Source organism: Euprymna scolopes, chromosome 21 (assembly GCF_053919585.1).
Source record: "Euprymna scolopes isolate OS-2025 chromosome 21, ASM5391958v1, whole genome shotgun sequence".
Lineage (NCBI taxonomy): Eukaryota > Metazoa > Mollusca > Cephalopoda > Sepiida > Sepiolidae > Euprymna > Euprymna scolopes.
Window position 1 is genome coordinate 2,696,923 of NC_136502.1, and position 13,537 is coordinate 2,710,459.

The window sequence follows — 13,537 nt, forward strand, 5'->3', positions numbered from 1 at the left end:
CGTTGATATCATTGTTTTCATGTGAAATTCAGTATTACGATTTTGGAAATTTCATCCCAATAGTGTAGAAGCGCCGGATTTTCTTATCCCCCTCTCCGCCATCTTATTTATTTCAACCACTTCGTCTCGTTTGAAAGAATCCCAACTATAAGAAATTATGAAAAAGCCTTCTTTTTTTTTTTTAAGAATTTGGTAAAAAATTGAAATGGCTCATCCAAGAATGGACCGTTTGCAAAATTTTATGGAAAATAATTCGTTACATTTATGCACAGACAAAACTTCTTAAAAATTTACCCTAACCCCCTTTTTTAGACACGAATATTTACCGGTCGAATTTAGGAAAACTCGTCCCTTTTTGCTGGGTAGGAAAACTGATCCATTATTGAATAAATATCGATTGAAAACACATTTGATGACCGTTCTTGAAGAATATATTGTTTTTAAAAGAGACTATACTTCCAATAATATTAAAAAAAAAAAAAAAAATTTTTTACTTGTTTACTGTTGTTTTTAAAAAAATAAAATCGATTTTCTAAATGTCCGTTTTCTACCTAACTGGCTAAGTTGTTCGTGGTTTCACTTATTTTAAAGCGTTTATTCTGTTCAAAAACATGACTACAGACCGCATAATATTAAAAAAAAATATTTACACTTATTTACTGTTGTTTTTAAAAGATCAAAATTAAATCTTCTACCTAACTGGCTAAGTTGTTAGTGGTTTCACTTATTTTAAAGCGTTTATTCTGTTCAAAAACATGACTACAGACCGCATAATATTAAAAAAAAATATTTACACTTATTTACTGTTGTTTTTAAAATATCAAAATTGAATTTTCTACCAAGCTGGCTAAGTTGTTAGTGGTTTAATTTATTTTGAAGCGTTTATTCAGTTAAAAAAAAAAAAAGTAGTGTCGAGTGTTACGTGAGAACAAGAAATAATGTTCCACGTGAGGGGATAACATCTGTGGAGTCTTGATATTCGTTAAAAAAAAAAAAAGAATAGAAAATTAAAGAAAATACTGAGGGAGATTTAGTTTTAAAACGAGCCCCCCCCCTCCAAAAGAAAATAAATTTGTATACTTTAGGCCATGTCCAAGATCACTGCTCGGAAAAAAAAAATCAAGCTACCGGAAGTGTGTACGGTTGATTATGTAACGAAACCGAACGGAAGACAGAAAAACGAACCATATATTTGTAAATAAAAAAAATTACTTTAGTTTTTTACAGTTCTTGTGTTGTTACAAAACAAACAAGAAACAAAAGAAAACACTTCTTGTATTATCTCTTCTCTATTCTTCTTCTCTTCTCTTCTTCTTCTCTCTCTATATAAATAAAATGAACTCATTTTTTCCCGCTAATTTTGACCTTAATAGGATTAAAAATCAAGATATTTCATGCAAATATAATATGCACAAACGGCAGAACAATATCTGAAGTGTGTTATAGGCTTATTATTTCTCAAATTCCTCGATAATCTTAGATTTCTATACTTTTTCTGCTGAGAAGTCACGGCCAAAATCGATTAAGATCAATGGAAGTGGTAAAATATTTTCTCTCTTATAAATTCCTCCTCCCCCTGCCACCACTTAACACCGTTTGGGGATCGTTCACAAGGAACAGTTGAGAAGAGAACACCGGTTTGGCTTCGTAGTTCTTTCATGTGAAGTTATTTAAAATCACTAAACTAAGCTTCAGTGATCTGTGGCGTAGTGGTTAGCGTGCTGGACAATTCACATTATATTTTCACGTTCGCGCCGACCTACCGTAGTGTTTTTTTTTTGTTTTTTTTTTCCTAAACAACTGGAATGGACTTTTCTTGGTGGCCGAACTGTTAACGTTGCAGATGTTTTTTTTTTGTTTTTTTTTTCACACTTTATTTTCCTACTTTTACTCATGACTCCGGGTTTGATCCTTCCTACTTACCTACCATAACATTTTTTAAAACTCCCCCCCCCCGTTCCGGAAACAAACACTCGGGCAACGCCGGGTACCCCCGCTAGTCAAATAATAAAACAAATATTTTTAGAAAAATTAATTTAGTTTTGACACTTTTTGTGTTCACGTAACAACAAAAAACATTTGTGCAGTATGCGGACATTTTTTCTTGGTGTGTTTGACTAAATTTTCGCCATGTGGCGTTTCTCAGTGAAAAAACATCTAAATTATTAATTTGTTGTTAACCATTCAAAGTTGATGTTAATTAAAAAAATGTTTCATTTAAATTATTTATTTGTTCGAAAAAAAAAAGAACAAAGAAAAAAAAAAGAAACTATTTTACTTTATGAAAATTCAATGTTGTTTTTATTACAAAATTGTTTTATTAAAATTATATTTTCTTACGCAGACTTTTAAATAAATGCTTTTACAATTATATATTGATACATTTTGATGGTGCCCGGAAAACTCGTACTCGTAATATCACAAGAATTGTTTAAACTAAATAAATTCTTCTAAATAAAATAATTGCTTTCTTTGATAATACGTGTTTTCTTTCTTTTATTTTTGTTTCGTAATAATACAAAAAGTGTTAAAACTAAAGTAGTTTTTAAAATAAATATATGGTTTCGTTTTTTGTATCTTGCCTCCGTGATCAAGTTTATTTTTTTTAAACAAGAATTAAATTTTTTTTTTTTTTTTTTAATATTATGAGGGTGCATAGTCGCCTTTAAAACCAACATCTCCTTTAAGAACGGTCATAAAATGTGTTTTCAATCGATATTTATTCAATAAGGACCAGTTTTCCTACCTAGCAAAAAGGGACGAGTTTTCCGGGCACCTTACCAATCACGTGAGAGAGATGGCCACAATGTGGACTTTTCAAGTTAGTAGAACGTTACAATTGAAAACTGATCCCCAACGATAAAAACATAAAAAAATATTTTTCCTTATATATTTTTTTTATTTATTTGTAAGTTAAATTTGTAAAAATTAACGTGAAAAAAGAAAAAGAAAAATGTGTAAATTGTGGAATTTAGAGGTGGTGGTGGTGGGGGGGGGGCAATCTCCTAGCAAATCCCAGATTCCACTTTTGCTTTTCCCGCTCACATGCCCCCTTTTTCGAATTCGTAGCAGCGGGCCGATATCGGTGGACCTTTTTTTTTTTTTTTTTTTTTTTTACTATCAAAACGATATTTAAAAAAAAAAAGGGGGGTAAATTTATACAAATACCGTGACAGCGAATTAGTAGAAAAAACGTACCCTAACCCTAACCCTAACCCAGTTTTCAGATTCGTGTTCAGCACACCGAAAGGTAACAGAATACTACGTAAAAGATTTTAGTAATTCGCTGTCACGGTGTTTGTATAATAATACCAAAAAGGGTTTGTATTACTGTACACATAGATTCGAAAAAGTTGTCAAAAAACAAATATATAACAAATAAATGTTATCAAAGGCAAGATAAGTTACTTTTCTACCTAACTGGATATATTTTTTGTGTTTTTATTCAGTGTAACATGTTTATTCAGCTCGATAAACATGCAGTATTTACCGATGTCGGCGATGTATTGGAAAATTCAAAATGGCGGCCGACTCTTTCTCGGAGAGGGTAAGTTTGGGAAAAGTTATTATAAATAATAAACTAGACAAAATACTGTTAGAAATTCGCTCATTATATGTTACCGTGACATAAGTTGACATATATTCGGTTGTTTTTTAATAGTATTTTGTCTAGTTTATTATTTATAACATCTTTTCCCACACTTACCGAGTTAAAGAGACAGTCAGGCGCCATTTTGAATTTTCCAATACATCGGTAGACACAGCATGTTTTTCGAGCTGAATAAACATGTTACATTGAATAAAAACACGAAAAATATATGCAGTTAGGTAGAAAGTAACTTATCTTGCCTTTGATAACATTTATTTGTTATGTATTTGTTTTTTGACAACTTTTTCGAATCTATGTGTACAGTAAAACAAACCCAAAAAAAATTTCAAACTGAAAAAAAAACGTAAAAACTGAATTTAACTTGAAAATATGATTTTTTTTTAAAATTTAGTAATCAACTAAAAAACTGGAATTTTTACTTGATTAAATAATTCGAAATAAGAAAAATTTATTTTTGTTTTAATTTAAGGTACTTGTACAGTTTAATAAAGACATTTAAAAAAATGAAATACTAGCTTTTCTTCCTAAAAATCGAAACTTTTGCTCGATATCATAACAAATTGTTTTTTTTTTTTTGCTGTACCCCCCCCCCCAAAAAAAACCTACTTGATGAAATTAAGTGAATTTTTTTTTTGGACGGGGGGAGACTTCATTCCATAATGAATATGTACAATGTAAACTTTTTTCGATATTTTCATTTTTTAATGAAACCTAAATGAATTATTTTTACTGTGTAATAATTTATATCACTTGATTATTGTTCCTATTTGCTTGCCTCCCTACGAGGGCAGAGTTAGACACAAGGTCGGTTCTTAATGTGAAGAAAATCTAATTCCCCTAGGAACGAAAATAAAAATTATGAAGGATTTCTCATCCACTAACCGAGGACAGAAAAGGTGAAGTATAGTATCAGAACAGATACTACACCTTGTTCCTAACAAAAAGGCGAATCAATTATTGTTATTAAAAAAAAAAAAAATCTCATAACTTTCGTTCGGTATCTTTCGGTGTTTTCCGTAATCGCTCGGACGATTCCGACGATAATACGTTTCTTATATCGCCGAAAAATTAAAATTCTTGCGATAGTTTTCGGTCCTTGTAGAATATGAAAGCAAACACCTTAAACGCAAAAAAAATAAAATAAGACTAAAAAATAATTTTATTATTTCGTCTGAACAAGTATCAATAGTTTTTCCTGTGCAATTCGGAATCAACTTGAAAATTGAGGATGAAAAAATAAACATACAAGATTAAATTATTGGTATTTTTTCAGATTAGGCCCACCTCCACAATTTTCCTTTAAATGACAACTTTTATAGGTTTTCGACTATGCTGAATACGAAAACTGCATTGAAATTTTGCAGAAATAATTAGTTATCGAGATATAAAAAGTTGTATTATGCATTGTAGTTTTTTGGCGGCCATTTTTTTTTACACGCGTGCAGTGTCAGTCATCTTCTCAGGAGGTCGGCGACGAAGATAACGTTGAAGAAGCATTTGTGTGGCATTCGAATGTGACGTCATCAATTTTGTACTGGTGATATCCCTCACCTGTTGAAAAAAGAAAAGAAAGAAATACGTTAGATTATTTAGGCCGTTATTTTTTTTAGGGGAGAGGACTAGGCGATCCGAGCACTTACCTCAAAAGTAAAGACTAGCATTGATTTTGCTGGTCAACACAAAAGTTTCGTGGTTCAATTTTAAATTCTGAAAAAAAAAACAACCCTTATCCCCGAGTGGCCCTTAGGCCTTGATAAGTGGTGAACTCCGTGTAAAAAAACAAACAAACAAAAAAACCATATAAAGACATATATTCGATCCCTTCTATATATTCCTTTTGTCAATCAATAAATTCTTGAATCGAATATATGTCTCTATATGTTGTTTTTTCAGAATTTAAAATTGAACCATGAAACTTATATATTGCTCTATTCTTAAATATTGAGCATATATATATATATATATATATATATATATATATATATATCTCATAAGTTAGGAATTTAAATTTTATGATGTGAAATGATTAAATTTCAAATCTAGAATTTTTATTATGCAAGACAAAGAATACATTTCATTAAGTATATCTCCTTAGGTGCCCGGAAAACTCGTCCCGGGAAAACTCGTCTCCGGAAAACCTGTACCCGGAAAACTTGTACCCGGAAAAATCCCCCCTTTTTGCTAGGTAAGAAAACTGGTCCCTTATTGAATAAATATCGATTGAAAACACATTTTATTACCGTTCTTGAAGAAGATATTGTTTTTAAAAGTGAATACACATCCCATAATATTTTAAAAAAAGTATTTTTAACTCTTGCTTATGAAAATAAACTTGCTCACGGAGTATAGATATAAAAAACGAAAATATATAACTTTTTTAAAATATATAACTTTTTATTTTATATATATATATATATATATATATATATATATATATATATATATATATATATATATAATAAAATAAAAGATCTTTAACTTACTTGCAGATTCATCAAATACTTTTGCATGCAAAATCCGATCTCGCATTTTGCTAATTCCTACCCTCTCTGATGAGAAGGAAAGTATTCCTTCGAAACTCCGCGGATTAAGGACTATCCACTTATTAAGTGTTTGCTTTTTAGATTAAATATGTTTTTAACTCTTTTTCAAAGTGTTTTTTTTTTAACATGTTTTATTAACTATTTGCTCTTATATATATATATATGTCTTTACATACAGTAGTTTGTTGCTACACAGTTATGAGCATGTTTCGGTCTAATTGTATTTACTAACTAGAGACCTCATCAGGCAACAACCCTTATTTTCGAAAATGGAATTCTAAATTTAGAATTCCGTTTTCGAAAATAAGGGATGAGGTCTCTAATTAGTAAATGCTAGTGGACCGAAACATGCTCATGACTGTGTAGCAGCAAACTACTGCTTATGTAAAGACAAATGTAACCTGCTCTACTTCTGTATTGAGCACTCTGGTATGAAACTCGTTATATTTCACTGGTTACCTTACCTTTGGAAAATAGTAACCTCATATATATATATATATATATATATATATATATATATATATATATATATATATAGAGAGAGAGAGAGAGAGAGAGAGAGAGAGAGAGAGAGAGAGAAAGAGAAAGAGAGTGAGAGAGAGAAATAAAGAGAGTTAGATAGATAGAGAGAGAGAGAGAGGGAGAGAGAGAGAGAGAGAGAGAGAGAGAGAGAGAGAGAGTCTTGAAAGTTTTTTAGCCTTTAAAACCATATAAAAAAAACTTATTTAATTTTTATATTTTTTTATCATTCGTTAAAAAACTATTTAGTCAGTAAGTCATTTAATTACCTGCAATCACTGCATCAACTTGCTTTCTTGAATTCACACTAGTCTCAATATTATTTCAGGGATCATCAGTTATCTACCATGAAACTGTTTCAGGATTTAAAAACAAAACAGTATATTAAATCATGGCTCCAAAGCAGTGTTGATCAAACACCACCTCCATTAATCACAAGAAAAAAAACATGTTCCGAATATTTGATCTAGTTTCCTGTTCCAGATTAGTTTAGCTAACGTATTCATGCTAAAAATAAATCTTCCCATAATTCCTTACGGAGACTAACACCCTTTCCTGATGATGTGAAAGACGATTTCACGAAAAGTTAAAACCGCGGACACTTTGAAAAGAAAAAATGCTTTGACCATACGCTCGATGTATATACAAAATTTTAAACACAAAACTTATTAAAAACAATCCCTCCCCTCCGCTTAAACCACTAGAATGGACCAACATCATCTATCAGTTCAAATGCCTCTTGGGAGAATGTAACTTCTACAACAACAATGCAATAATAGTTACGTAATAGGTACCACAATATTATCACTCTGCCTCACCTGCCATAATGTTGAATCTAGTTCCATCTTCCAACATTTACATAAAAAATATCACTGCCCCCCAACTCAAATTTCAGGGAAATTCTAGTTAACAACATCAAAATACTACACAACGAAACGAATGTAAAGAAACTTGAAATCCTTGAAACTATTTATATCAAAATGCAATAACCTAGCCTAATACAAGCAAATTTACATGGCTGAGATACTGGACATTTTAATGTTTCAGAGAAATAGTTGGTCAACACCTGAAGTTCTCGTCAGGCGACTTAATAAATGGGTGCTTTCCACAAAAAAACAACATCCCCACACCCACACCCACACCCACACTTGCCTAAAACTAAGCAAAAATTCTATGAGCAGAATTTCTTTCCTAGAACTGTCCGTTTGTGGAACACAGTGCTGTGTAGCTGCTTCCCAGCTAACTATAGCATAGTCACCTTCAAATTTAATGGAAATGAGTTCCTGTTGAGTTATCTTCTTAAATTATCAACCTTATTTTTATGGCAATATATATATATATATATATATATACATATATATCTATATCTATATATCTATAAAAGTGAACGTGTCTGTCTGTCTGTCTGTCTGTGTACATTTCCCTACGCAATAACTCTGTCAATTTTTAGTCTATAGACTCGAAATTTGAAATACCGGGTACTGAGATTTGGGAAAATCGATGTGACGGGTGTCAGCCAGAAATTTGGCTGTTAAGGGGTCAAATTTCAACGATTTGACCTTTAAGAACTCTACCAAACTTCTCCGACAATTTTGGGTCTAGACACTTGAAATTTTAGATGTAGGTTCCTTGAACCTGGATCTAATTTAATAAAGTGATTTGAGCCCGAAACTATAAATTTTAAGGGGTCATAATAGGGGTCAAATTAAAAAAAAATTTACTCTTTTTTTTTTTTTTTGCTCAGCATACACCTCCAAACACCCGGGCAACGCCGGGCTGAAATGCTAGTATATATATATATATATATATATATATATATATATATATATATATATTAAAAAAAATAATATTTTATATAGATGGAGTTGTAATATATTGCAAATTTACATTGTTTTAAATTGGAAGTCACTTATCAAGGGCTGGAAGCCACGCGAGGATAAGGATTAAGTGTTAGGTTGATGGTGATACAACATGATCAGTTATGGTGGAACCTGGGTAGAGCTATATTATTTAAGAGGAGTACGAGTGTTCGGGAGGAATTAATTTACATTAGAGTTGAAGATGACCATGTTATAGTCAACCAGGAAGAAGTTACAGGGTATTGAGTTCCACAGGAAAGAAACTCCGCTCATGGAATTTCTGTCTAGTTTTAGGAACGGACAGAGAGTGAGGGAAGTTGTTGGTGGTTGTAGTAGCTAGATGAGTATTTATTATAAGGAGGAAACATAGAGAGGAGCTCAGTCGAGAAGCTACGATAAAAGTGATGACTAGATATAATTTGCTGTTTAGCACAAACATCGAAAGTCTCAAAGTTCGAAAGAAGTAATATTCAAAAGATTATGATAGAATCTCCCGTCGATTTTGATGTATGAGCTTCCACCACAGCAACTAAGTTGCTCGGAAATTCACACAAATGATTTATTTATAGTGGTGAAGGCTTTGTGTAGAACCAACCATCTTTTTGGTATTACTGCTAACCTTCATCAGTTTAGACGACTGCCACAGGACAGAGTATACAGTAGTTTTTACACCAGAGTTTTGTTCTCCTAGATGCATATCTTAACTAAGACTGGGGTTGCATCTCTCCCAGTGAATTAATGCGCCTTCCGATACAACCTGGGAATTTCTATGACTCAGCACGGTACATACAGTGCTTAGCCTTTTCAAATTGTTACCCATCTGATACTGGCCAGGCTCAACGTTTGTTAACTTCGGTAATCTAGGTGAACCAGTATGTCATCGTGATTGTGCTATATATATATATATATATATATATATATATATATATATATACGAGCAAACAGTTAATAAAACATGTTAAAAAACACCTTGAAAAAGAGTTAAAAACATATTTAATCTGAAAAGGAAACACTTAATAAGTGGATAGTCCTTAATCCACAGAGTTTCGAAGAAATACTTTCCTTCTCATCAGAGGGTAGGAATTAGCAAAATGCGGGATCGAATTTTGCATGCAAAACTACTTGTTGTTTCATCAAATACTAATGCGTATTATAAGCTCTATCTCCTATTTGGTTTTATCGAGCTTTTACATCTGGCTGAGATAACTTTATAAATATTAATTCTTTAATATTTATAATATACTTTAATTTTACCATCTTGGATCATTTTGGTAAATTTAATTGTAATTTTTATTTTATTTTATATCTATATATGATGAACCCTTGTGTTGATTTTGACGTATGAGCTCTGCCACAACATTCAAATTGTCCGGAAAACCCACATAGATAATTTGCATATGGTGAAGGCTTTGTGCAGAACCAACCACTCTTTTTGGTACGACTGCTAATCTTTGTCAGTACAATGGCAGAGTGTTAACCTCAAGTTTTTCCATTTGAGTTTTTCCTTCTCCTAGATGCATATCTTAATGTGTCTCTCCCAGTGATTTAAACCCGCTCCCATATACCACCTGCAATTTCAACGCCTCGGCACAGTACATACATCTATTAAATATTAAGGAAAACCCTTGAATGCGAAGACTAACACGCATGAGCTACAAACACAAGCCGGACATATAGAAAATGATACAGATGTAAAACGCAAAGAAACATCCCATAGAATCCGCAGGTCCTTGATATGACCTAAAACTATATCCAGTGGTGAGGCCCCAGCTTGCGGGCTTTGGGGAGTGTGGAGCCACCCTTTAATTGCCATTGCTTCCAGGTCCACTCTGACCCGGAGTGGTATTACCTTTTAGGGTCCCAACTATGGGTTAAATAGAAATCGACTTGAAAACAAAAAATATATTCTATTAAAAAATTTTTTCTTCAAAATCTTTGGATTCGACATTAAATAACCTGGAAGGGGGTTGATATGTCATAAAACAAAAACAACCAACGAATCACATAGAATCATAAAAACTGAAACTGTATAATCGTATGTTAATCCCCCTGTTGCAGACCTGCCTTCTCTCCTCCCCTTCTTTTTTTTTTATTTATAGTGTGTCACCATAAACTGGCACCACATCAAATAAGTGAGAAGGATCAAGGAGGATAGAAAAACTGAGAAGAGAAAGCACTAGCCAGACCTCCACTGGATAAGGGCAAAGAGGACTGGGACCTTGGAGAGACTTATTGCTACCCAAATTCCAGGGAAGACCAAAGGTAGCTACCAACGAGAAATCAATGGTAAGCGGCTGTTGCGATAATGCAAATTCATCTACAAAGGTTATCAAAAGAAGTGGAGAGTACTGGAAATCTTGGGAGACTCCAGAGAACACCACAAGTTGTTCTAAAAGAGAAATCTTTGATGATGGCTTCTGTAACTACTCCTAGTGAGTAAATATATTAATATTTATAATAATAATAAATAATAATATTAATAATAATAATAATAATAATAATAATAATAATAATAAGAAGAAGAAGAAGAAGAAGAAGAAGGCTACAAGTAGCTAGGGGTGCGTGAGCTTGATATGATGCTGTGCAATGAAAAAAAAAAGAAAACGAAAGGGATGTATATGAGGAAACTCAAACTGCGCCTGAAATCTAGACTAAATGGTAAGAACCTGTTCTCAGCAATCAATTCATGTAATTCGATACAGTGCGAATTTTGTAGAATGGACACAGGAAGAAATCAAAAAGCTGGATAGAGACACACAGAAACTGAGTTAAGTATAGAGCACTACACCCAAATTCTGATGTGCACAGGCTATATTCCACAAGAAAAAGGAGGAAGAGGGCGGATTGCGATTGAAGAATGTGTCAGGGGAGAGCTTAGAAGTGTTCACCACTACTTGGCTAACAGTCATGAAGTGTTACTCGCAGCAATGGCGAAAGAGGAAGAGCTAGATAAAGATCCATTGGAAGATGAGTAGAAATACAAGGAAAGAATCGAAGCAGAAAAGTTGGTAAAAATAAAACTTCATAATCAGCCTTGGTCTCACATACCTCCACTTCATTGGCCACAACCTTAAGCATCCACTTCTCACTTCTAACCACATGCTCCTTCAACGACATCTCCTCGGTTCTAACACAATCTTTTACTTTTCAATCCTCTCCCACCATCTTTCCTCTTTTGACCCAGCCTTGTTACGCTACTTCGAATGTGAAATATACTAAACATTGCTAAAATTTTTCTTGTTTTGATATCCATGGCATGTAAATCCTTGTTAGACCATTCTAAAATTCCCGCACTCTATCTCAAAACACTGCATTTACTGCTTTCATTAGGTTTCCTCCATACAGTTTCGACTTTGCAATTAGTTTCACTCTTCTAAGATACTCCTTCCTGACTTTTTCCTTCATTTCTCTGTTCATGATGCCTACACCCTCCAGCACTCCAAAATACTTATATCCTATATCTTCTATTTCTTTCATGATTTCTCCATTTGGCAGCACTATTCCATTCGAATGAACCTTTACTCCTCTTTTCATCACCAGCACCGCACATTTACTAATCCCAAACTCCATCTCAATGTCTTCTGAGTATGTCCCCACAAGTTCTACCAGTCTCTCCATTTCCTTTTCATTTCTACCAAATATTTTCAAATCATCCATAAAAAATAGATTGTTGAGGCGTCTGTGACCAGATCCAAAGTTATACCCCAGTTTTTCTCTCTTCAGGAGGATGCTCAGTGGCATCATTATCATTACAAAAAGAAGTGGCGATAACGAATCTCCTTGAAATATCCACTGTTTAATGCCAACCTGCCCCATCTCCTCTCTGTTTGCTGTCAGCACCGTTTTCCATTGAGCCATACTTGTCTCCAAAAGCCCTACCACATTCTTAGCAACTTTTATCATCAATAGTGTTTCACGTATCCATGAATGAGGAACCATGTCATAAGCCTTTCTGTAATCGATCCATGCTACGCTCATATTCCTCTTCTTCTTCTTCGCATCCTGCATTATCGCTTTATCAATTAGTAGTTGCTCTTTAGTACCTCTCGAGCCTTTCCAGCACCCCTTTTGTTTGTCAGGAAAAACACCATTACTCTCTAGATGTTCATAAATTTTATCCGCAAATATTCCAGTCAACATTTTCCACATCAATGGCAGACATGTAATTGGTCTATAATTATTGGCATCTGTTCCTTTTGCAGGATCTTTCCTAATCAGTGTTGTTCTTCCCTTCACAAGGCAATCAGGGACATCTCTCGACTCTACAACTCTTTGTAGAGCATCAGCTATAGGTGGATGGAAACTGTTTAAACCAGAAGCCCATCACTCCATCTGGACCATTTCTGATAGCCTTTCTCTGACCTCTCCCAACCAGCTAGCCTTCTCATTATATCGCCCTTCGACAGACCAAATCCCACTCCAGAACTTCCTTGCATCTTTTGCATTTGGAGTGTTGTTATTTCCCGCCTGTTTACTACCATTTAATTCTTTATACAGCTGAGACTGATTGTTCCGGAAAAGGTTGTTCTGCCGAAATGCAACACTTTTTCCAACAAAGTTCCTAATTTTCATACCACCAGTGCAGACCTTCTCTTTCAACATTGTTAGAACGTTCATTGTTCCCTTTTCCAGCAATCTATATCTCTTTTCAAGCTCGTCCTTGGCTTTCTGTCCTAGTTTAACTCTTTTTCTTATTTCTTCAATTCTACCAATGTCTTCCCTCCACCGTTTAATACTTTTCAAGCCGCCTCTGCCAGTGTGGCCCTCTATCCTTCATTTCTCCCTTTTTCTTCTGTAATAAGCCAAGACGATTCGCAATAACGTATGACGCTGCATACAGAAGCCTGTTAAGTTCCGTAATCGATATGTTCTTTCTTATGATGTTGTGAATTACTCCTTGAATTATTTTTACCTCGTTTTTCACCTTCTGCCTATCACTACTCTTCATACTTGGAATCTCTATGATATCGTCTCTAAGAAGAACCTCTCTTAACTTCTGAAGTACT